Source organism: Motacilla alba, chromosome 1A (assembly GCF_015832195.1).
Source record: "Motacilla alba alba isolate MOTALB_02 chromosome 1A, Motacilla_alba_V1.0_pri, whole genome shotgun sequence".
Lineage (NCBI taxonomy): Eukaryota > Metazoa > Chordata > Aves > Passeriformes > Motacillidae > Motacilla > Motacilla alba.
Window position 1 is genome coordinate 7,818,982 of NC_052031.1, and position 26,126 is coordinate 7,845,107.

General features: G+C 42.0%; 1 protein-coding gene across 4 annotated transcripts in view; it reads right to left on the reverse strand.

Moving 5' to 3' along the window:
• Positions 1-26,126, reverse strand: part of GRM3 (glutamate metabotropic receptor 3) — a 102,542-nt gene that overhangs the window by 56,916 nt on the left and 19,500 nt on the right. Inside the window, exon 2 of one of the 4 annotated variants that reach the window (XM_038154044.1) lies at positions 7,686-7,783. The exons of 1 other annotated variant lie outside the window; for it this stretch is intronic. The gene's annotated coding sequence lies outside the window, so the exon portion shown is untranslated. Of the gene's footprint in view, positions 1-7,675; positions 7,784-26,126 lie in introns of all 4 variants that reach the window. 2 more of the 4 variants (XM_038154045.1, XM_038154043.1) reach the window with 2 other exon arrangements.

Here is a 26,126-nt window from a genome sequence, read left to right on the forward strand (position 1 = left end):
AGATTGTGAATCAGGCTGCACTCCCCTCAAGGGCATATTCTTCCAGTTCCACAGCTTGTTTCATGGAGAGGAAGATGATGGAGAAGAACCATCTCTGGAGATTGTCTGTTTTTCCCGGGGCTGTGGTGTTACTCCACATGCCAGTGCTGTGCCTCTGGGAGGCAAAGGGCCCTACATCACACATGATGAACTGCAGAGGGATCTTTGAGCAAGGAGAAAAATCAGGAAGCAAACAGCAGCCCTGGATGTGGCTCTGCTGCAGCAGTGGCTGAGCAGCAGCTCAGGGTGTGCTGAGAGTGGGGACAAGTTCTGGGGGTCTCACTAAAAGTGATTGGGAAGAAGGGAATTACAGAAGTATAAAAAGCATGGAAAAGTGAAGGAACTTGAGGGGAAATTTTGAAATCCATTTTCTAGGGCAGATATCTTTGACAAAATTCTAGACCTTTAAGCTACATGACAGCTTGCAGGGAGAAAGAAATGCAGTTCCCTAAGTTTTAAATTGAATGACCTTATGTGCTTCTCAGGACTATCAAACTCAGTTTGCCAGCAGTGAAATACCCTCCCTTCATGGCTCAGACCCAGCTACCTTTTTCTCAGGAAAGCAAAATCAGCATAGCCAACATCTGCCTTTTCCTATTCCACCCAGGAATACACATGGAAAACAGGGGAGGCCTGTGAAAGCAGGTGACAAGATTTAAAATGGAAACTCCTATGGCATCTCTCCAATATAAAATGAACATAACACTTGAGTAACAGCCTACTCTTATCACAGGCTGCATGTTTTTGGTACATGCTAGTAGGCTGCAGAAGTGACATCTACATTTGCAATAAGAAGGTGTCAAAGATGGCCAGTACTCCTGACCAGAGGAATTCTCACTGGTTTGGACAAGCCACTGACTGCTTTGACTGGGCCCTACCTGTAACTTTCCTGTCTACAGCAAGTCTGCAAGGCGTGAAATCAGGGTTTACTGAATTCAGAGCCAAGCTTTCGCTGATGTCAGTCAAACATAGGCTATCCCCAGGTGACACTTGTGTTCCAGTTTGAGTGTATTCTTTCTGACTAAGAATACGACCAGGGCATTTTATTTTTTGCAAGACAGATACATCATCTGGCAGTTTCCAGCTGATGTAAGATAGGTTACAATAGTGATACAGCCTATCTGTGGAAAGCCTCTTTGCCTGTGATTTCCTGCAGGGGGGTTTTTGGTGTTTGCTGTGTGGCTGAGCTAAATCTTCAGCCTTTCTTTATCAAGTGATTTTAATTATGTTTTTCATTCCTTTATTCAGCCACCTTCCTTTCCTCAAAAAGGAAACCTGTAACAAATTAATGTATTCAAAGTCTGTTTTTTGTATGATTTTGTTGACACTGGCTAGCATTCAAACTTTATTGGAATTGACAGTTAATGTAATTGCATAAGCCCTATTTCCTTAGGAAAACAGCCTTCAAAAGACCAGGGCATGCTACAAGAACTCCTCTGTCCTTACAGGGTCCCAGGCTTTAACTTTTTAACCTCCCCTATTATTATGTAAGCCAACAGCACAGCTTTATTCTCAGAATTTCTTAATTCTAGAAGGCAATAAATCAAATTTATTGTAGACATTGGAATAGGATGAAATAAATTGCACACTACTGTACCTATTCCTCTCCAAGGACAGTGAACAGGGTCTGTAGAACTGGACTGAGGAATTTCCTGGGTGGAGTGGACTCTTCAGACTCTCTTTTAGTCAGTGAGGCCAACATGGCCAAAAGTTGTTGGCATGCAATTCATTTCACAGAATCACAGAATCAGTCAGGCTAGAAGGGACCAGTGGGTCACCTGCTCCACACTCCCTGTTCAAGCAGGGTCATCCCAGAGCACAGGATTGTGTCCAGATGGTTCTTGACTATCGCCAATGAGGGAGACTCCACACCCTCTCTTGGCAATCTGTTCCAGTGCTGACCACTGCCCAGGACAGAAATTCTTCTTTGTGTTCAGGTGGAACTTCTTGGGCATCAGCTTCTGCCCTTTGCCTCTTGTCCTTCTGCAAGGCTGAACAGGCTCAACTCCCTCAGCCTGTCCTTGTAAGAGAGACGCTTCAGTTCCTTAAACATCTTTGTGGCCTCTGCTGAACCCTCTCACTCGTACTGAGCAGCCCAAAACTGGACACAGTGTCCAGATGTGGCCTCACTCAGGGTGAGTAGAGGGGCAGGATCACCTCCCTTGACCTGCAGGCAATGCTTTTCCTAGTGCATCCCAGGATATCATTGTCCTTCTCGACTCCTGGGGCACATTGTAGCTCATGGACAGCTTGCTGTGCCCCAGAAACCCCAGGACCTTTCTATTTTAGGCTGATTGACACCCTGCACTCTATTGACTGTATTGATGAAATCCACATATAGTCACTCGAGTCACATGAGACATCAACAACAAAGATATCTCCATAAGAGGGACTCCCCTTCATTCTCATATTTTCAGTGTAGCAGAGGTTTGGTCCCTCTGTCACATTATTTGGATGTTATCAGGACTTGGTAGTACCAGACCTTGTGTCTTAGCACTAAAAGCTCTCCTCTATGGGAAGGAGCAATACCATATGAAATAGGGAGAACTCACATTTTGCCAATCCATTTTTTCTGTGGGCAGTGTTTCAGTTTCATTCTGGGATCATTGATTTGCTGGCTTTGAGCTGTTTTCTTCATCAAGCCCAGAGGATAAGCTTTTTTTGCTCTGCATCTTTCTCTCTTCTATGGCTAATGCTAGTTTATTCTCCTCCAAATCTTATGTAAAGCTTTTACAGGAGAATGCATCTGTGATATGCTCTTCAGCTGTTTTTTGGAAAAAATATGAATAAACCAGAATAAACTGGAAGATTGTCAGTGTATTTTGCAGATTATCTGTGTTCCAACTCTACTCACAGGAAAATGCAAAGTCGATTAAAACCCACCAAGTGTAATAAATATGTTTTTTGATTCTGTCAGCATGGCTAAAGATAAAAGCTAATGGCAAATCCATAATACAGTCATACAGATCAAATGATCTATCAATCCATAAGCTTGCATTCATGACAGATAAATGCTCTTATTATCTTCACAGCATGCCCCAGTTAGTCCAGCATGAACTTGGTGAGTTAACTTGGCACTCTGCTGTCAGGGTGCTGGCATGCAGGAAGTTTGTTTGTTACAATAGCATTTTAAGTGCTGAAAGTCCCATTTGTTCAGTCTGTGGATGGTTGCTTTCATTTATTACTGCTCAACTGAGCAGCTCCCAGGTGTATCCCACTCCTTTTTTCCAGTTGTGACCTCTTTGTGTTCCTCTTCCAAGCCTTGCCGCTCTTCATGCCAGCAGCTTCTTTCTCCCAAGTTATTGTTGCACTGAGCCTCAAGCAGAAAACACTCAACATTTCCACTCACCTAGGGCTTGAGACAAGCATACGGTATTTAAGGCACCACAGTCAGGGAAAACTTGTACATTTTTCAAGATAAATTCAAGAATTTGTGTCAGTTATCAACATGAGACTTTTGTCTGTCCATTGGTTCAGTGAGTCAAGGGTATTCTAGACTTGAACTACAAGTTCTCTTGTATGAACAGACTGTTTTGAGCTAGGACTGTAATCACAAGGAATAAAACACTGTCTAATGCGATGGCCAAATCAAGTACCAATGAAAGAGGCTCCATTTGTGTCAATCATAGTTATCTTGTTGATGGATCTGTCCCATTGTTAATGTTAAAACCCTTTTGGTTTTCTTGTTCCAGATATTCAGAATTATTCATTCATCCTGAATGGATATTTTGTGCTTAAACTGAATCTTAGAAGCTTATTTAGAACCACTTAAGATTTTAAATTAAATATGAGTGTAATGTGGGGAGGAATAGAAATGAAAGATCCATAATTTTTCAAGTGTAAAATTAAATTCCTCCCTCCTTTCCTCTCTGATTTTATGCATCTAGTACAAAGTATATGGAATTTGAGTAGGTGTACGAAGAAATTCAGAGCATTTTGACAGATATCTGCATGTGAGAGATACACAACTATTGTAGGTCCACAGAAATATACCAATTGATTAGTTTCTTTCCTGATAGAAGTTGCAGATTTTCTCCTATTACATTTAAAGGCCAACAGAACTGACATATGATTTTTTTCCTATTTTATCTATTGCATCTCAGGACCCACAGGGAAGAAATTAAAAACTCATCATCTGGCCAGCATGGAGGCTCTGAGCTTTGATGGTTTCAGCTGTTAAGCCTGCTGTTCCACAGAACCCATTTTTGACTCCTAGCTCTGCTGCCCAAACCGATGTGCTGATGTTTGCTTGGAAGTGATACAGTTCCAGACAGGATTGGCAATTTACAAAATTTCCATCAGGCTAAGCATAGCGGTGAGCATATATGTGCATGCATGCATGTGGGCTTTGTTGCTGTTTTCAGCATTCAGGAAACAATTAGAGGAGAGCATTAGCTGTGCTTCAGTGCAGACTGTGAGTCTAAAGTAGTGGCATGATCTTCACTCAGGGACTGAGAGTGTCCCAGATGGATCAGAAAGGCAGCAGGGAACTAAACCTACAAGACAACTAATTTTCTCCAGCTTATTTGTCTGTTTTGAACACCTAACCCTTACACTCAGTAATATTTTTTTTTCGTGGAATTATGAACAGCTCTCTCCTGTTAAGCAGCTGAACCAATAAACAAGATTATTTTTCCACAATTACAACTCCTTTTATTACAGGGTATAATGCCATCCCTGTATTTTAGGAATGAGAAGCTGAGGAGAAAACAAAGTATGGCCTCAATCAATGGCAGAAGAAGCAAAGATCACTTCCTTCCCTGTGTCAGCACAAAACTCTCAGAGATCACGAATGCCTAAGAACAATGAAGAGAAAAGGAAGCTGCAGGCAATGGGGTATAACCTTCAGTACAGCCCTGTCTATACACAATAAGAAATGGTTCCTGTTATAAGACTGATATAGCTGCTAAAAGTAGCCATTTAGGCTACCAAAACACTTTTGAGGTCATCATCCAATGCTAATTTGTTTCCTCTCAAAAACATTCACTGAATACCCATTTCTCTTTACCTATGCTGCCTCACTTAAACTAGACAGCCATGGCCACAGTGCTAGTTCTTTACAAAACTATTTGTCCATAAAGATAATTAATTTCTATGGGGAAATGCATAGCCAGCAGCAGCACCAAGAGAAAAGAGCTCTATGATAATAGGTCAGAATGATTTAAAGTGCCCTGAATACTCATTGTGTTGCTGATGCGAAGGAGCAAACCCTGGAATTTTCTATGAAGATGTCCTCCAGCACTTTTTGACTGTATGGCAATCATCTAACTTAATTACTGACTTCCTCAAATCTCAGAAAAACTCATGTACATCACATATTTCCTACACTCATTGAAGCACACGTGATTTTTTTTCTGATGGTTTCGCATTCACAATATAATACACAAAATCCCCTTCCAACTGTTGGAAAGGCTTCGGTCTAGCAGGTAAACCAGAGCACTGAAATCTGGTTCCAGTCTCATCTCTGTCTTTGGCTCACCTCTTTGTACCTATAGAAAATAGAAGATAATATTACTTTGTGACCTTGCAGTTGTGTCCTAAGGATTAAAGCTTGGAGTGCTCTACACACTCCTGCAGTGCACAGCAGTCAGGTCAGTGAGTACACTCTGTTCCTCTTTGCATGGAGGTAAATTAGGTGTGCCTCTGATGGCAGCATAAATTTGGCCCCATTGGATGAATCCCATGATCTCCAGGCTTTAGACAGGTTCATTCAGCTGGCACCATGCCTCAGACCTAACTGCAGTGTTGTGACATATCTTGCAAGGAAAGGTATCTTTTGGGTTGTGGGAGAGGATGCTGATAGGTAAAGCAGGAACAAGGGGCACGCTGGTAAAACTGGAGATGCTCTCTGGGGAATTTTATCACCTGCTCCCTTCTGAAAGGACTGGTGGAAGAACAATTCGATAGGGCATGTGGGGTCATCTCTGCTGCTAGGACACAGAGAGAAAATCATAAGCCAGCTGTTTTTCCAGGGCTCCCTCTACTTTCTGGGCACATGAATGTTCCTTAGGAAAATCCCATGGGATTTTCAGAGAATGTGGGTTTGGGTGCTGCTCCAAAGGGCTTTCTGGAGAGCCTTTCTAATGGCTGTGGGGAAGACCAGGGAAGCCAGCTGAAATATGAGGGTGTCAATAATACCTATCGAGTCTGAGTTCCCCTGGGCCAGAGCTGCTGCTTAGACGACAGACACTGTAGGCAGAGTGCTTGGCAGGCTGACTCTGCTTTCCGAGGCCAGGATTCAGAGCCACGAGCAGGGTGCTGCTCTGAGCTCCTCACTGCACTGAAAATATCCAACCCCGAGATCGTGTTGCAGCCCACAGCGTGTTGGGGGATCTGGGCAAAAAGGCAGCCCTCTCCCAAAGCAACCCTTAGTCCATCATGCCTTGACAAGCACCAGCTAAAACCTCAGCATGCACCAGTTGGGCAAGCACCAGTTATTATTTGTATTAATTATTCATGTATTTCCATTTTATTTAATAACTGAGTTACAACTATTCATATTACTGTCTCCTTACTCCAGCACTTACACAAAGGGCAGATGATAAATACATTTAATACTTCCTCAAATGCAAAATGTTTTTGTTTGTTTTTCAATGTTTACTTGCTTGACTGGAGCATTTCACTTAAGCCTCATACCCCAGTTAGTTACAGCAGACTGCAAAGTGGGATTCATGCCTGGGTAAAGGTAATTTGCTTGCTTTACAACACCAAGATAAATACTGGTCTGAAGCACCGTTATGAGGTCAATCAGGTCTAAGATTTTAAATGCCAAAAGATTTACAATTCCATCCTGACAGCTTCTCAGCTCCTCCTCATGTTTTCCACAGTAATAAGACTCATTTAAAGCTTTAAATATGGGAAGCAGAAAAGGAGTCATTAATTTTACTCGCACAACAGCATTCACAACTTGTAAGGCTTTGACAGCTTCCTTAAACCCAAAGGAATTCAAATAGCAGGGGCAACGAATGCTTACCAATGCCTGTATTGGAAGGACATAGTTTTCAGGGCTGAACAAACATTTTTGTCCTGCAGGAACCTGACAGTGATGAGAGTATGTAGGATGCTTTACTACTACATTCACATGATGCTACTTAATTTCCCATCTCATCTTGTTCAGCATATTCCCTTTGTGTTGCTTAAATCAATAGATCTGCAGTGAACCAACAGATTTTTTTTCAATATTTTGTAGAATGTTCTGCCCTTACCACCATACTTAATACCTATTGTTTTTGGTAAAACAAATAAACTTAAATGTTATATTTGCTACTTAGAAGGAAGATGACTGTGTGTTTTGGGGGATAAGAAATTCAATAGCAGAAAGCTAAACATATATGCGTGGAGCTGAATGCTTTTGGAAACAAATTCTGGGGCTTTCATATTTGTATCACTGTCATGATTTTGGATGGAAAATGGAAAACTTGTGATGAATGCATAATAGGCCATTGCATTTCCATCTGAGACAGAAGGGACGTGCTCACTTCTTCAGAAGGGAAGACAGATGAAGGCAGGCAAGCTGCAGAATAAAACAAGAATTAAGTGATAGCCTCTTAATGATCATTGTTCTGCTATCTGTCCATTATCTGTCTGGGTGTAGGTAGCAAACACCACATGAATTTAAACAAAACCCATTACTCACACTCACTTACAGACGTGATGATAGGAGTTGCTTGACAGGTCTTACACAGGAAACTCGGATGTAATTGAGCCCGGTGCTCTGTTGATTCTCCTCCAGCAAATTCTCTACCTGTGCAGGAATATTTTAAGACCTCACTAACTCTGACAGAGTGTTAGGGGTTTTTTTGCTTATTTGTGTTTTGTTATCATTATTGGGTCTCTACAATAACAGATGGTGAAATCTCCCGAGTAAGCCAAATGCCAGTGATTTTCCTTACAGGATGTCATGCAAAAACACTAACAGCTCGGTTCCTATTAGTACTAGAAACCAATGGGCCAGCTCCAGCACCTTTTAAAGTTCCTGGGTGTCTTTGGATCAGCTCCATGGCACAGTTGAATGAGGCAGGCAATCTGCTTTAAACACTCCTTTATTATTCCCAGAGTTTCTGCTGAATATCCTATCAAAGAGGCTAAAAATCTCTCTTAAAGAGCACTTTCTTTTTAGAATACACAGGTTATTTTAGAGATGAGTCAAATCAGGACACTTTGCAGGTAAATTTAAAATACCCATTTGTTTTTCCTTCTTGAATCAGGGACTTCTCACTTCTGAGACAGCCACTGCTGGTGGTTTGTATTTGCTGGCAGCAAACAGTTATACAATTGCATTTGGCATAGGTGACAACCAGCTTGGCCAGGCTTGTCTTTCCTTGGTCTTTTTCCTGTGCCTCTTGCTGTGCCATATTGAAGGACTATTGCTTAATGGCTATAATGGGATATTTACACCTATTTCATGCTCCTAGAGCAGTCCTGATTGACTCTTTACTCTCATCATGATTAACTTACCATCTGATCATGAAATCTCAATAAATTCATAGTTCTCTTTCATGTGTGACTGTAGGGACATTTCTTGATCCCTGTAAGTCCCATACCCCCCACTGGTTATGTGAAAAGTGTTGGAGTCCTTTCACCACATTAATGGGCTTTGAGAGTAAGTTTGGATGTATGTATAAAGTCCATAAATTTAGATTGTCTTCTATTTACATCTAACTGCATTTCATATTGAAATTCTTATTTTCAAGTATACATATCTATTTATGATCACTTTTAAAATTAGATTTCATTTTTAATGAACTGTTGGTGGTTTGCTTTGTTGGATCTCTGCTCTGAACAGGTCCTGAACTGGGGACCAGGTCTGAGTCTTTTCATGGTACTTAAAGAGAAAAGGGGAGAAGTGCTTCTCCTCTCCTTCCTGGTCCCTCTGAGAAGATAACTGAATGTCTGACAAATACTGTATTTTAAGCAATGTGTAAGTATAAGCAGAGGCCCTAAAGAGGTGACATGCCCCCTGCAATAGGCTTCATACACGTGCCCAGAGGGAGTCCTTCTCTCCTTATCTCTGTGACTGTCTGCTGGACAAGTCAATAGCCAGTAATGGACACTGAGTGACACAGTAGCAATAGGGACAGGATGTCTGTCAACTTCATACAACCCTAGTTATGTACAGATATTTGTGGGTTTTGGCTTTCATTACTCCAGGCCACCTTGTTTTTCAGAGAGATAAGTCCTGAACTTATCCACTTTGGCATTTTCCATGAGAGAGGAGAGAGGTAGCAGAGACAGAGGAAAGAAGGCATTTCTTATGAAATGTCTTCAAGGAGAGTTAATTTTTTTTGACTGATGTCTGTGGAGTTTTCATATTTATTTGGAAGGAAATCATGCTCAGCAATTGTCATTACCTCCCAGAGAAGTGCTGCATTCCTTTGAAGGTATATTTGACACATATTGTGTCAAAACTCACGGTCTCTCAGACATGACATGTGACAGCTGAAATTATTTGACATGCTCTAGTTAAAGGAATTGAGAACCAAACTCCCAGAGGCTGTGGACAGTTTCTGTACATAAAGCTCTCTTTGAGTATAAAGGAGATTTTTCAAAAGCATTCAAAATCGGTTTTTCCTGCTCTCATAGAGTTAATTCTGGATTCTTTTGATCACCAAGATAGTTCTTCAGTATATCTGAGCCAGTTTGGCTGAAATGATCTTAGCAAATAGGATGGGTCATGGACCACTCTGATGTGGATATCATCTGGCACAGCTGTGCTGTGCCATTACAGAGAAAATCTCTGGAGCTCCAGAACTGGAAGGTCCCATCCCACGGATCTGATGTGATAACTGCTGGGGCTAAGATGGTCTCCAGTCTCTTCCCAAGAGCTGTGTTGAGAGAGTTAAATTGGTCATCTCTGTGGCTGGAGACTGTTTTAGCCATTAAACGATGTGATCATATTCTGGTGTCTGTCACTGTTTTGGAGCTGTAGCTGCAATCTTTGAGCTCCTCTGCAACCAGTATAGATTAACCAAACTGTGCACAATCCTTGACATGAGGAGCTGCACCCTCATGTGTATAGCTATGTCTGGTCTCATAAATCAAACCTCTGTGGGACCATCCTGAGGCAGAGAGATCATTAGGCCACAGTAGTGGGCACTCATCCAGCTCACCTCTGCCAGCCCCTGAAAAAGGGAGCCCATGCTGTCAATGTATCTGGTGAATGGTCCCCACGATGTGCTAAACCCCCACACATGTCAATGAATTATTCAGAACAATGCCACATCCCAAAAGAACTCCAGGGATCATTCAAGCAATTTCTCAGTATGGGCAATCAGGATTATATTGTCAATGTCTTGTCACTGGCACTGTTTAGCTCATTAGTGATACAAAAAGTCCTCACCACTTCTGCTAGAGAAATCTTCCCTGATGCATCCTAGCATTCAATTTGCTTTGCTAATAGCTGCATCAAGATTGTCCCTGGGCACCATCCCCCCGCTGAGAAAACTCAGGTGCCTCTTCCTACGAGGTCTCGAGTACAAGCTTCCAAATGTTAACTGAAATTCCTCGTACTTTCCTAAAGTTGAAAGATCCCCAGTCAGTGAATACAACTTCCAGAGTATGGACAGAAAGAGTATTTTCTGCAGGTGCAAGGTGGTGTGGCTGCCATTGAACAGGATATAATTTGAAACTCGTATATAATACATAAATTATTGGGAAAATAATAATTGAAGTAGGTATAGGTATAGAGAAGGACTACCACAAAACACAGGGGACTGATGAGGCTGTTTTAGGGAGAGCAAATGTGTCTTCACATGTTTAGCTTAGTGAAAGGAGAACTGAAGTTTTTGACAGCTATCCAAAGATACCTCAGGGGTCTGAGTACTCAAAAGGGAGGAGAGTAAAGACATTTCTGGAATTAGAACAAATGACTGTAACCTAGTCCTGAATAAACAGACAATGGAAATTATAAAGAAGTTTCTAAACAGCAGAGGAATGAAGTTTTGGAAAAGCTTTCTGACTACAGGAATAACAGTCAAAAAAGCAAAATTTAAGAGGGAGCTGAAGAATTCCAAAGAAGGGATAATATGACCTGATGGTTCATGACAGCAAGAACTGAACTCAGTGACCAAAGTCATCCCTTCAGGTCCTATCTCTGACAATCTGAAAAGTATTTAAGAAGACCATGTCCCACTGATCTGCAATGACAGAGAAGGTGGAGACTGAGTCTCAATCTCTCCAGATCTAAATGCAGCATGATACCCTTGAGCAACAGTCCTGCCATTCCATTTAATAGCAAAAGAGCCCAGGAATAGCTTCTGTGGTGACAGTAACTTGATTTACCACAGTTGTGAAAGAATGGACTGAAAGAGTTATTTTTCCTAAGCTGTAGTATCTTTTTTCCTGGGTATGCTATAAACATGAGAAATAAATTGGCAGATATCTAGATACAAATTTTAAATCAATGAGATCTGAAATGCGAGAGCTTTTGTATCCAAATGGCTGTTTCATGCCCTAAATTCTCTGAGTTGTGCTTAATTCTTGCAGCACATAAGGCATATAAAAACCACCCACTCACTACTTCAGAGCCATTTTTCTTCATCTAAATGAAATTTCTTTAGTTCCATTCATCTTTACAGCTCATTCAACAGGTCCCTCTGCAGCAGTGAAGGGAAGCATGTTTCAATGTGCTAATCCAGCTAGGAGATGGATTAATTGACTCACATGCCCCTCTGATCACCAGCCAGATGTCTCTCCCCAGCTGGCAAGCCTTACTAATTTTCTTGTTGTTGTTGCTGTTGTTAATTCTGGGTTTCCAGCCAGCGGGGGCTCAATCAAGGGCAACATGCCCTCTGCCGACATTTTGTATTCTTTGGTCTGCTTTCCCTTGGGCAAAGACATTCAGCTGTGAACCTCCTTCCCTGGCTCTTTGTCATCTGGCCTGTGGCCCCTGGACAGAGCTCTGCTGGTGCAGTTGCACTTGTGTATCCGGCACATTGGGCCACCACAGGGCTGTGCTGTGAATACTCAAGGTAGGCGAGGAGGCATATGGGGCTAAGAGGGCCAGTTCCAAGAAGTGACCCAAAATTTCAGGTCTGTGCCTTGAATTTTTTTTTTTTTTTGGGGAAAAAAAAGACCCATAACCAGAGTTAGAAATATTTCCTTTGTCAGGCTACGGAAGGAAATTTCTGTGAAATGATGTGAGATAAAAGTCAAGAATGCTTAAGAGGGCTGTGCATGACTAGACCAGTTGGGACACTAAATTGGGAAGCAATGTAACATAAAGAGTGGCTTGAAGATGGGATGTATGTGAGCTCCAGGCTCTACTCCAGAGAGTGCTCTACTCTCTACTCTTCTGTCTTTGCCCAGATGTCTTGGGCAAGACACTTCACTACTCTGGTACTTTCCAATGCCTGTGAGAGTTTAGGGTACTTTTAAGGTACTTGCTAATGAGCAAGGCAGTGTGAAAATTAAATATAACTTGCATCACTGAACATACAGCCATGTATTTTCAGCGTGAAGGCTTCTGCCATGACTTGCAGTGATTTGGCTAAAACCATGATGTTAGCACACGGAAGAGTGTCAGTTTTGGCAGACTGTAGAACATTGTTTCCTCTTATCCCATTGCTTGTCTTGGGTCATCACCATGATCACGTTGAGTAGAAACTTAATGTAGAAGAATTCAACTGGTTGGTAAAACTTTTATTCCCCTCAGCAGTGAGGGATTCACTCACTAACTCACACACACGTTGTCAGCAGGGGTCACTGAGGGAAGGTAGCTGAGAGGAGAGGCAGCAGTAGGAATATTTGAAGATTTATACTATTTGACACCAAGACCCTGAAATTCAGCTATGCACACAGGTAGAGCATTCTGTGAATCATAAAGGTGGAACACTGTTTTTCTAATTTCTCTCTAATGGGGGTTATTTATCCCAAGCTGTAAAAAAAAAAAAAAAAAAAAAAAAAAAAAAGAAGAAAAAAAAAGAATTTCTGGATTATATGAATATTTGACTTTTCTTTCCCTTTTCTTTTTCTTTTTTTTTCCATTTTCCCTTTCCAAAATTAGTTCAACAAGATAGAAAAGAAAAGCAAACACTTCTCCTTTTTTCTCAATAGAAAAGAAGTAGCAAAATATTGTTTCATGAGAAGGTCAGAGAAGCACAGCTTGAGAGGAGAGAAGTAAGAAGTTTATCTAAGGTGTGAACATTAAGAATTCAGCTACATTTCTATGGACCCAGCACTTACTACTCCAACTAAAAATGTGGATGAGCTCATTTCTTCAGCATCTGAGCAGTTGCTTACAATTCATAAGTGTGTAAATAAGAAGAAAATCTCACTCTTGTAATTTAGTATCTTTGGTCTTTTTTCATTTAGGTACGTGCCTTGTATAAATCTCTTTCCGAAACCACAAATTTCTTCCCCCATTGGGCATAGCCCCAGGGAAGTTGTTTTACAGGGAAATAAAGGCTTCGACCTTTGATCACTATAACCTGGCTTCTCACAATCCTGAAAACAAGTTTCTAAAAAATTGAAATGTGAACAACACACACCATCAATATCAATTACTGCATTGTTAGGTGGTAAATTTTCCCCACAGGAGGTGAGCAATTCACTTGATGTACTTGGCAAAGAGGTTTAAATCTCCTCCCCACTGGCAGCAACGTGGTGCTGACAATCTCTCTGTTCTTTGATGGGGCACAGAGCAGAGTAAGGGAGAGCAGAGTCAGACTCAAAGCTCTGCGAGTGCAGAGAAAAGCTGGCTCTGTCAGGAGAGGATTTGTGCAGTCTGAACAGTGAGCTGCAATCTTTAAAGAAAAGACTTCAAAGAGAAAAGGAGAAAAGAAACAATGTCTAATCTTCATACAAATGTGCTCAGGGGTCTCTGAAATTCAGAAACTTCTAAAATCTAAGAATTAATTATCACTTGCCAGAGGGAAGCTTTATTCACAGGTAACAGTTACAGCAACCCGAGTCCTCTACGTGTAAAACTCGTGCAGTTATATTGAACTAAAGCTCAGTAAATCACCCTCCTTCCTTTTGGTGTACTTGCACACTTTCCAAGTGTTTGATGTTATGCTTCGCATTGTTTATGTGTGACACATGACAGCAGCTCCAAAAATTTTGTCATTGAAAGGAGATGTACTTGGAAATATTTTGGTACAAGAACTGTGACTCACAGGCTCACACTAAAACATGCAACAAAGCGATGCAGCTCCTCAGCTCCTGTAGAGCAATGCAGCCCTGTTGTTTACTGCAGCAAAACACAGGACTCTAAGTCATTTTTTCAGCTCCACAGCTGCATAAATAACGAGGAGCATTGGGGGTGACTAAAAGCTAAGCGCTGCTGCTCCGATTCCTCTTAGCAGAATGGGGTGTTTAAAACAACCCTTAGGCCAGGTATCCAGAATGTCTCAGTACCTCATAGATTCTCATGTTTGTTCTTATAGTACTCTTTTGTGTAAGCACTCCTCATATTCATTTTACACTTGACATCTGAAAGCTAAGGAGGTGGTATTGCCCATGGTTGCAGGGGCAAGTTAGCAGTGAAAGGAAGAATTAAGCATTTAACTATCTGGAGAACTCAGTTACATGATGGTGTTATTGTGTTCAAGAAATTGAATGATTTCCTGTGGATGTCTGACCAGAGTCATCCTCAGGCCATGGTAATATGGTAATATGTAGTTTAAATCCTGCATTAACTGAAGCTGAGGGTGTGAACCCATCTGGCTGGCGTGGCTCAGCTGCTGCACAGAAACACATTAAACTGCAATAACTTGATTGTGAATCCCAGCCCTCTCTTTTTAAAAGCTCTGTCTGTCTTTCATCTTTAAGACTTCAATGAAAACAGCTGTTGCAGAAGCTCACGAGAGAGCTGTACCACAGCAGGGAAACAGCTCCCTGACATGAGCAAGAGGGTCTTTAGACCCAGAGCAGCTATATCTGGTATAAAAATAAAAACTTGCCTCTCTTAAAATATCAGTAAGCCAAGGCACCTCTACTGTCAGGAAAGGAAATGGAAGACCGAGAACATGTCCAAGACAGCTACTTTGAAATAACAAAACCCTCTGGCAGGATTGGAATTGCTTTATTTTATGTTTACATCCATATGGCTTTTGAGGTTAAATAGAACTTGTCCTGATATTTGCCCACCAGCAGTCAGGAGGTGTCTGTGACTGACTACCTGTGCCATGAATACTTTGCATTCCAACAATAAGTAGACCCAACCATTGTGCACCACCAGCATCACCAGAGATTGCCAAAAACTGAGCAGACATATCTGTTTGTGATATGGTTTAGTGGGTGCAGTGGCATTTGGTCAAAGGTTGGACTTGATCATCTTGGAGATCTTTTCCAGCCTTAGTGATCTTATGATTCTGTGGTCTGCTGCCTCTCGGGAGTCACTGGCCATCCCATAAAATCTAAGTAACACAGGGGCATTGCATTATCCCAAGTTAGCATCCAGAAGGATGCAAAAGGACAGAGTTTGACCCTGGTGTTGCATTACAGGCAGGGATGTGGGTGTTTGTTTTCACAGGAAATTTTCTTCTCCGAGCAATCAGAAAAATCCCAGGCAGTATCCTCTTGCTGGCTGTGGCAGCTCCCAAGACAACAAAACCAAAGGTAATCGGTGCTGCCTCTCCCTCCAAATGGGAAATGTTGATAGAGATTTCAAGTATTTGTTTAACTGTGGATAGTTGACACAGCTTGTGAGGAATTATTCTGGGAGGAAAGGAAACCTCCCAGACTCCTCCACTTCCTCTGTCCCCAGCTCCTCTCGGCTCCTGCTGGGGTTCTGAATCACCCCTCCAGGACTGTCCCTGCCGGGATGCAGAGTCCTGCAGCCCTCCCTGGAGGCTGACGTTCCCCTGGAACCGGGATGCAGGGATGCACAGGGAGCGCTCGGCTCTCTCGGGTCAGCGGGGCCAAGCTGATCCAAGCTGATCCTGGCCCGGCTGGGGCAGCTCAGGCACACTCCAGGCCTGAGTGAGCTCAAACCAAAACTGGCATTCTGATACTCAGCTATTTTTGCCCAGTGGGGGATATCTGCTGTGTTTGTTGGAAGATTTTTGGTGTCACTTATCACATGCTCGTTATAATGCATTGCCTGAGGCATAATTAAATTCAAAGGGCATGTCTGTGTTGAAAGGGAGGGTTACAATTTGTTGCTGTTAGGATTTTTCATTAAAAACCAAGCAGTTTTTCTGACTGGCAGGAACAATGGTCGCAGAACAAAAATGCTATTAAATACGGAGAAGGCAAAGGCTTTTCTTTTTTCTTTCTTTCATTTTTTTTTAATAACTACCTGCCTGATATCTCCACACTGACTTTGAATAAAGTATAGCATTTAAAAATAGTGGGACTGTAAAAGGAAGACAAGGCAGAGAAAAGAGGAGCCTTGACATTAAGAAAGGTCTGGCAGGTGATAGGTATATTATATATACCAGATTATATGTGTATATCTATCAATACACAGAAATATCTGTATCTATCTGTGTGTGTGTGTATGTGTTTTATCTCCAGAGGAGAAATTTGCCTTTGGTGCTGAAATTTTCCTGAAAGCTCAGTTAATTAGTTCTCATAATAGCCATAGAGGCAGACTTTAGTATCATCCTTATCCACAGATGAGGAGATAGGAAAGAGCACGGAAAGAAGGATGCACAGAGAGATTAAGGGATTTCTGCTACAGTGAATTCAGTGTAGAGCTGGGAATTCAGTCCAGCAGGCAAAATCCTAACCCTATTAAAAGCAATGGGAGACTAAGTTATGAGAAGCCTGGATTTGGCAATTTTTGCTTGCTTTGTTCAAACCTCTCTGATCTATTCACAGCTACATGTGTCCTGATGATGCTTTCAGAACAAAACTACACCTGTGACTGTGTACAGCTCCTGGTCAAATCTCAGCTGAGTCTCTCAGTCTCAGAGCTTCAAAAGAGGGGCTGACTGTTTCTTTGAGGGACTCTGTACCATACATTTACATATATCTTAAAATAGTCTGGAGTGATAAGTGAAGTAATTTAAGATCTTCCTAAATAGAATACTATATTCTCCCAGGCCACCAGGGTCACAGAACTGAAATTTTACATCCCTAGCTGCTATATTCCACCTCACAGTGCTCTCAAAAAATGACTGGAGGGTTTCAGCTAAACAGACGAGCTACTTCTAAATTAGATTGGGTAGAGCAAGCTCATTAAAGAAAAAAAAAATAATGTCCTCATTTTATAATGGCTTTGTTGCCTTCTTGCTTATATACTTGTTCCAGGGCAGTATTTTCATGTTATTAGGGTGTTTTCAGCTCTTATTTTTAAGCTCACTTCATTAATGTTGGTAGAACACTTTGAAGTAGAAAATGTGCTAAGTGGTATCACTGACACACTTTCAAGGCAAAGCTTTTGCCTTCCCAGAGGTCATCTGAAGCAAATTTGTCACACCTGCAAATGTGCACAAATTGGTGCTGGCAGTAGGGGGACAAATTTCCCTCAAAAGTGCTGCAGCAGCTGTAAGCTGGCTGCAAGTGCCTGGAGGAGGATTCCTCTTTCCAGCAGGAAGCTGGGATCTGCCAGCCTTGCCATGAGGAGTCTGGCAGTGAGGCAGCTGTGGAGCAGAGCTCCAGTGTCTGATACTCATGTGCTGGATAAAAATTCCCTAAACTCATCTGGAAGTCTCCCAGTGGCTCCTCCAGTGTTGGGCACCAAATGTCCAATTTCTTTTTCCTCAAAAGCACTGTAATGGAATGAGGAGTGTTGGGAGGAGCACAGGGTTTAGAGCACAGGGTTTATGTGGGAAAGGCTGCTGTGGGGGGCAGAAGATGGACCTGCTGCAGCATCTTTGAATGTGGGGAGACTTTCATAGAATCATAGAAAGACTTTGGTTGAAATGGAGTTTCAGGCTCATCTGGTTCCCATGCACTGCCATGAACAAGGGTACCTTTCACTAGACCACGTTGCTCAGAGCCTCATCCAACCTTGCCTTGGACACTTCCAGGGGTGGGGTGTCCACGGATTCTCTGGGTGACCCTCAAGTAAAGAATTCCTCCCTGACAGGGAACATCTATATCTTGGGGCTTGTCCACTGACCAGAGGTTTGCCAGTGGTGCAGTGCTGTTGCACACCAGGGTTTACTGCTCTCATCCCTCCTGCCTGGGCATCCCAGGGCACAAGACAGGTTTCTAACTTGAGGCAAGGGCTTACCCGTGAAGAGTGGTATCTAAAGATTCCTATGGTGTGTTTGACAAGTCTGTGGCATCAGGTTAGTTTTGAAAATCACTGAAACCATGGCCTGGCTACCTGTATCCCTTCCCCACCACCTCCTGGAGTGTGGGATCACAGTAGGGGTCCTGTTGGCCTTGGAGTATGGTTTGGACACACACAGTGCTGCTGGCAGTGTGAAATGGGAAGCTGTCCTGGCACTGTATGGCAGCCTGCCCTCTGACTGCAATAGCACAGCTGCCTGCTTGCTTGTGGCTCTGATTTATTACCTTGTCATATTTCAAAAGCTAAAGCAGTTTGAGCTTGGTCAATGTTTAGATGCAAAGGTCTCCAAGGAAAACACAAGAGCTAGTGGAAATGTTCCCTGAGTCAGAGTCAGGGCAATAATCCAGTGTGGTGTTAAGGATGTTGCTTTTGGCCTTACTGCAAAATCAATGTATGGGCCACTAGCAGTCTGTGGGGAGGGACTCTAATACCCAACATGACTGGGCAATAACTAGCTGTTCTTCCTTTTCCTACAGGGGTCAACTCTACAGTGGGTGTAAATTGGATGAAATGAAGATGATGAATCTGGCTGATTGCTTTCTCTGTTTTGTCTCATTACTTGGATTTAGAGGTTTGGTTGTTTTCCTTTGTCGTCTTCCTTTGTATGTTTCGTAATTCCTTAAATGGCGTGGAATGACACAAAATGCAAACATGTAGCAATTTTTTTTCCTAATAAATTTCTCAGCTTCTGGAAATCCATAACTTAAGGGTCCTCTTAAAGGTTTGTGTTTTTTTCTGCCTTAAACTATTGTCATGTGGGTTTGAATTTTCCCTCATCGCTCCCACAGAATTGTCTGAAATCCCAGGCTGCTCACCACTGTCTGCAAGGTTGAATCCATTATCTACCAGTTTCTTATACTGAGCATCACCTCAGTGTCTGGCCCTCAAAGCAAACCAGCCACATCTCTTACTATTACCCCTGTACATGTTGTGTTTCAGATACTGGCCTCTGTCTGCCAGTATTCTGGGACAGTGCATTTTCAAAATTCATCACACAGTTTTTTTGAAATGGCATCCATCAAGGAACATAGACATTTTTTCTCCTGTGAAGCAAAGTGCATGAAATAGAAATCACAATCCCTTTTGTAATAGTAAAAACTATATTAAAAGAGCACTGATCTGAATTTAGGAGATAATGAAAATGAACAATTTCATCCATGCACCGGTTTGGCCTCTCATGTTTTTAAACAAGTACCTGTTCTTCATCTATCCTCCACTTGTAGCACAAAAAAAAGAAAATTTCCATGACATGATGGAATTCAGATTCAAAAGCTGTGTTTTCATCTCCTAATTATTTTTTTTCTGGTTTAACAAACTGCAGATTTGAATTAGGAAAGGTGCTAAATGATCTCATACTAAAAACTGCAAAGCAAACAGATATCTCTACCCATACTGTTACTTCAGGTGGCCATTTCAAGAATGAACCAACCAGACAGTTTTGAGGATGGCAAGGTGTTTTAAGAACCATTATGCAAAGACTCTGTGACTGTAGTAATGAGCTGAGGCCCTCCACTGGGAAAACAGAGCCTTGATAAGCACACTACAAAACCCCTGTCAGGAGTACAAGTGCTTTGAAGAGAGTATTGAAAGGAATTTTGCTTCAGAATATAAGAAAGTATGTAATGTGAGATTTCTCAAAGGAGAAGATTATGCTTTATTTGGGCTTTTCTATACAGCTTGAGGAACAGAATGTGAGAAAACTTCACAACTTCTTTAGGAACACAGATATTTTCAGGCTGGACTGCACCCAAGTCCAATCTAGCCCAGCATCTTGTGTCAGAGAGAGGCCAGCACCAGATGCTGCAGGAGAAGGTACAAGAGCATCTGAACTGTCATGTTTCCACAAGTGGGGAAAGTATCTCCCTAATTTCGAGTTATTGCTGCTGCTATTATGTGTAAGATTTATTTTCTTTCTACAGCACAAAAATTAAACAGAGGTGTCTATTTTAGCCTTTGGAGATCATTGCCCAAAACATTAATTGCTTCCTCCCAGTCATACACCGAATGGCTGTAATCAAGCCAAAAAACCTGACTCCCTCCCCTGCATTCAGTAATTCCAGTGTATATTTGCAGTGGAGATCCCCACAATCTGGGGTGTGGTGTGGAAATGACCACACAGCAGTCAAGGCAAACGGGAATCTACCCTGTGGTTTTGAGTGAGGCACAGGACTTTTTCAGCAGATCAACACTAACTTCCCCCAGCCCTCACAGAGGGGATGCAGAGGGGGTGTGGGCCAGGCTGGGACCCTCTTGGTGGGGTTCTTATTGGTGCTGGCTGCCTCAGAGATACTGTACTGACTGATACTGGGCAAGCTGTTTCTCCTCTCTGTGTTGTCTCTATGGAGCAGAGATACTGACATTTCTCGTCTTTGAAAAGCAGTGTGATTGACAGCTGTGGCTAAAAAATAACTGTAGAATATACCAGAAGAGATTGTTTCTTAGAACTATCAGCTTCACCACTGAAACTTCTTAAAACCACCCACAAAACTCTTCTGTAGATGGAGAAAAACACATTCACCTCCATGCAAAGCTGTTCCTTCTGTTCATCTTTCAGAATTAAGCTGAGCCTTTGACTTTTAATTCTGAGCTTTGGGCTTTTTTGTTGTCATTATTACTATTATTGAAAACCCGCAATGTAAACTTAACTCTGGTCAGATCCCTCATTGAGCTGCAGTGGAGGAAGGGCATTTGTACTGAAAATTAATATGGTTGGCATGTCTGCCTTGTTTTGAGGATAGTGTTTTCATGTTCTTTTCCTTTCTTCCCCAGCTTTGTTCTCTTTTGTATCTGCCTGCCTCTTTCCCGTTTCTTTCACAGCCACTATTTTTGCTCCAAGCAAAGAACTCAGTCATGCTCTCACTCTCTCATGGGCTCTCTGTACACTTGAGGTCAGGCTAGCAACCCTTACTGGAGCCAAACTTTGCACCCTTGCCTTGCCCTTTTCATACTCTCTGCCTCGTCACAGGTTTCTGTCCCCCAGGTTTTGCTCCGAGGGCAGCCGTCCCTCTCTGCTGGCACACCTGGCTGGGCTTTGCCTGGCTGCTCCCAGTGGCTCCAGTGCAGAGCTCCTGTTGGACACTGGGCCACTCACTCATCTCTCCTCTGATGTATTTCATCTGTTTCAACCACAGGATTTTCAGGGAAAGGAACAGTCTGTTACTCTTTGTCATTACCCACTGTAGCACAACACAGCTCCCCTGAGGTGCAAGGCACCATATGCTTCTTTAAAAGACACAATCTCTTTGATGTGCCCTCACATTCCTCTGAACTCACTTCACCCTCATGTCCCTTCTTCTCTCTACTCTTCTTTTAACAATGTCTACCTTCTCAGCCCTGTGGTCCTTCTTCCTTTTCCCCACGCTACCCCTTGTCCTTCTCCGGGGCTGTGCTGCCAAGCCTTGGGCAGCTGTCCTGGGCTGGAGATGGGGCTGGGACCAGGGGACAGACACCCAGGATCTGCAGGAAGAGTCGAGCCACTCTGTCTCCTCTCCCTTTTGAGGGAACAGGGATCTCTATGCCTGAACCTCAGCGATCAGGGACCTAAACAGAAAGAAGAGGCCGAGCTGTATAACGAGCTCATCGGAGGTGGCGTGGCTTGTAGAAAAGGCTGTGTGTGCAATGGGAAGCAAACCTGGCTGGGAGGAGTGTTTAATGTCTGATTTGCAGACCCTCACTCCTTGGAGGTCTGCAGTAATTTTGTTCACTTTCACTGCCTTCTATTTTCTCATATCTGCCCTAATCTTTGTGTTTCCCTGTATATGGTTTTGTCCATTTGTATCCAACTTCTTCCTACCATTCCCATCAGTGTGGCCTATGGGCTGCTTCATTCCAAGCAGTGTTCCTAAAGTTCCTTGGGAGAGGTGCACGAGTCAGGCAACAATTAATTCCTGTATCTGTAATTTGTTTATCTTTTCCTATAGAGTCTTACAACAAGCCTCAGGAGAGGGATATAAATGATGAATGCAGGTTAATAACACAGGAGTCTGCAGAAAATTGCATTAAAATGGTGCAGCAATAACGGATATAAAAACAACTGAAGCATTTGGTAAAGTCCCTACTATATAAAAATATTTCCACTGGTAATATACATTATAGTTTGTGCTAAAAAAAATCTGAAATTTTAAAGTGATAAAAAATTAATACCTCCAAACTTCTAGTGAGAAGAAAAAAGGTTAGATAAATTAAGTATTTCCAGTATATTGTTACCATAGGTGGAAAAAATAAACAAAATGGGTAAATTTAATCCTATTTAATCTTAATAATTCAAAGGCCTGGAACATAGCCATGTATCAACAGAGCTCCCTCTGTCATCAGTGCACAGAGGTAGAGACCACAAGGGAGACAGGCTCATCCCAACCCAGAAAAAAATGCTTAAAAGCAGGGACACTGGCTCTCCCTGAACTGGAGGAGATTTATTCATCTCGTCTTATGTAGGCAGGATGTCTAACCCTTCCAACAGCTACACATGGGAGCTTCCTCCTTCCCAAAGCCACTTTTAAAAAATGACCTCAGGTCACTATGGCCAGCCTAAGATTAGCAGAACTATTTGTAGTTTCTGGTATTCCAAAAAGGAGGTAAGAACATTTCTATTGGCTTAGTAACACAGAGACAGCTCATGGATTTCACTAGTTGCCCTGGAAAATCTCTGCCAGGTGTGAGGTGTTGGAAGCTGAGCTACACACTCATCAGGATGCTCAACAGCCTATATATCATCTTTGTGAACATTTTGTGTGCCTGCATGAGCTGAGGGGAAGCTACCTGTGTGAGCTGATATCACAGAGGGGTTTCAGGAGACCTGCCACAAATCTTCAATCAGGCAAACAAATTGGTGCAGTTTTACCCTCTCACGCCAGTTCATCATTCTGCTTTAACAGTTGAAAAAAGCTGTCAAGAAGTGATGTAGGAAGCCGTCACACTAACATGGAAAGGGAAATCTCCTTCATTTGTTTAAACAGAATGAGGACTGAACACAGTCTTGGGAGCACCAACTGGACGAATGTGTAGGACATCTCACCCAGCAATCCCAAATCAGACTATGTTCTGTGTCAGGACACAGACATTGTGGATGTGTAGCTGCCAGGATGATGGGAATAGGATGGGAGCTACCTGCTGAACTAAGAACACAGCAAGGGTGTGTAAACATATGAGATATGTTTCTACTGATACACTTCATCATAAATGGTGCTGATGGTGGTTTTTGAAATGATAAAGAGGCATTGGGTAAATCCTTTGGCTGGAGGTGCATTCCTAGGGAGCCAAGAGGGCAAAATCCCACTTCAAGAGGATAATGTAGAAGAAAGTACTGCAGAAAAGCATGTAGGTGAAGAAAAACTTAATCCATATAGTTGTCTGCTCTTCCAAAGCATTAGCCAGAAATCCCTCTGAAATACTGTTCTTCAGTGTGTGTTCTGATAGCTCAAAGTCTGCTTGTAAGGTAAAAGGGTTTTTTTTTTTTGTTTTTTTAAATGCTGTTCCCCAATAACAATAAAATTTCAGGTTTCAGCCTGTGGTCTGTGATTCTTTATGGGTCCATGATTAACTTCCTGATGTTGATGCTTTTCACCTTTTTCGAGAAACACAATCCTAATAATAATATATTTTCAGCAGACTCTGCATCCACAGGGAGAAATAGGGAAGTTTTAGCAACAAGGAGTGAAAACCACTGGTATAAAAGGGTTGTTTTTGAGCTCAACATGAGAAAATTGATAAAGATTCCCCTGGGCATTTTTTTTAATGGCAACACCATGATTAATGGAATATCACCTACGCTTGTACAAGGAAAGATTGAAATGCAGAGAAGGTAGGTGATGATAGTCATTGATAATGTCAACAATGTCATTGTCCAGAGAGTAGCGAGGAAAGTGCTGAACTGGAGTCAGACTGCCATTTTTATTGCGGAAAATACAAATGTAGCATTGAACTCTGCAAGTTCCCAGCAGGCTGTTCTTAGATAATCATGGCATCTATTTTAGTAAAATGCAGATTTTGAGGGTATTTTATTATACAGCAGGATGGCTGGTCTATAGAAGAAATGTTGCTGGATTTGCCACAGCAACCTGCAAGACACAACATCACCAGCCAAGTGGTAAAAATATGAGCACATTAAAGATATTGAGGATTCCAACTGATCCAAGATGAGCCTGCAAAGTGCATTTTCTTTTGCCTACCTTGAGTTTGCTCAGTGGAATAACAATCTGTGAGGTAAAAATAGTTCACAAAAAGAGAAAATGCTTTCTCCTCAGTGTTGTCTCCATTCCTCATTTCCTACATGTTGAGCTCTACATCTCTGTGACAAGTTTGTGCTGAATATCCAATGGAGAATTATCAGGTGGAACAGAGTTCAGAGTCCTACCCTGCTTAATATCTGCAGCATTTCTCAGCTCTCAGAATCAAACCGAAGCACAGAAAAAATCATCCAGGAAATAGAGTGTCAAATGACCACATAAAACACACAATCAACAGGAACAATGAGGCAAAATCCACATTTTTGAGTAAATCACGTAGAGGGTTTTTCACAGAGCTCATATGTATGATACAAGCTACAGATAAAACTTTATGAAATTACAGTCTTTGCTGTTATCTTAATAATCTTTAGCTGCTTGTTCATCTGTAGTTGTGGAAAGCATGGCCTTAACTCTTTCAATTAGTTATGCTAGTCTCTTTTTAAAAAGATAGTAGCATCTTTAATATTCTCCTAGGGCTGTTTTCTTGACTATGATATATTTATTTGTCAAAGACAGATGTCCAGAATTATGAAACGTCTAGCCTAATTCACAGTTTTTTTACCACAACGTGACATTAGGAACTGCAAAAATTTTTAGACATGAGTTCTGTACCTCTAGTCATCCACTGACAGTTGGGATTTATTTTGAAAATATGGTAACTCTGGGCTGGAGCAGTTTAAGAACAGTTTGGACCTAGTAATATATGAGTCATAAGGAGAGTTGTTTCCTGGTTCTGTGAGTACTTTTGGACTGATTTAAGCAGTAAATATGAAGCCTGGTGAGACATAAACAAAGGTTTGTCTATAAAAACAGCCCCTTCAGTCTACTTAACTACAGCTATGATCACAAGAGGGCTAATACTAGTGGATTTGTGAATTCAAATGGTACAAAAAGAATAACTTGTTCTGCTTCCCTGATATTTATAGTGGTGTAACTCAAAAGTTATTCAGTGAAAATCAGTGGAGATCCTTCAATTTCATGTGAGAGATACATTTTCAGCTGCAAAGATGGAAAAAAAAAAAGACATTTCTGGGGCACAGCGGGGATATGTTAATATTAAATTTCAATTTTTGTAATTCAATTTTAGATTAGGAAAAAGCAAATAATCAAAACCACTGATGCAACAACAACGTCCTGGTGGGTCAGTCCTGGAGAGAAAATGTAGCAGGGTCAGGGCTATGAGCAGTCCCTGTGTAGGTGCAGTGGCTGCCGGTATTGTAATTAGTCCTCTGCCACATTAACAGTTACTGGGGCAAAGGTGTGTGATTATAGACCCCTGATCCAAGGAGAGAACATAAGGGTGAGAAATTTTCCCAAATGCCTGAACCCTGAAGTTGAATACACCCAGGCTGTAAGACTGGAGCAATGCAGATGGTCTGTTCTTTTGTGGTTCAGCAGGGGAATGTCCTTGTAACTGTTGCTATTACCTGGTTCAGCCACACAAAGCCAGAGGAACATCTGGAACTAATCAGTAGGATGATTTTAATATGTAAAGGACTGAACGATTTTAACCAAAATCACATCCATTGAACAGAAGATGGATGTTATAAAGGCCTTGTCCTGATCCTGTTAGTATTCCTGTCTTTTGGGGCTAAAAGTTAGCTGACTTGGTGAACAAGTAGAAAATCCAGCAGGTGGGGAAATCTCTGCAGTATTACAGTTTGTGGGAATCTCCA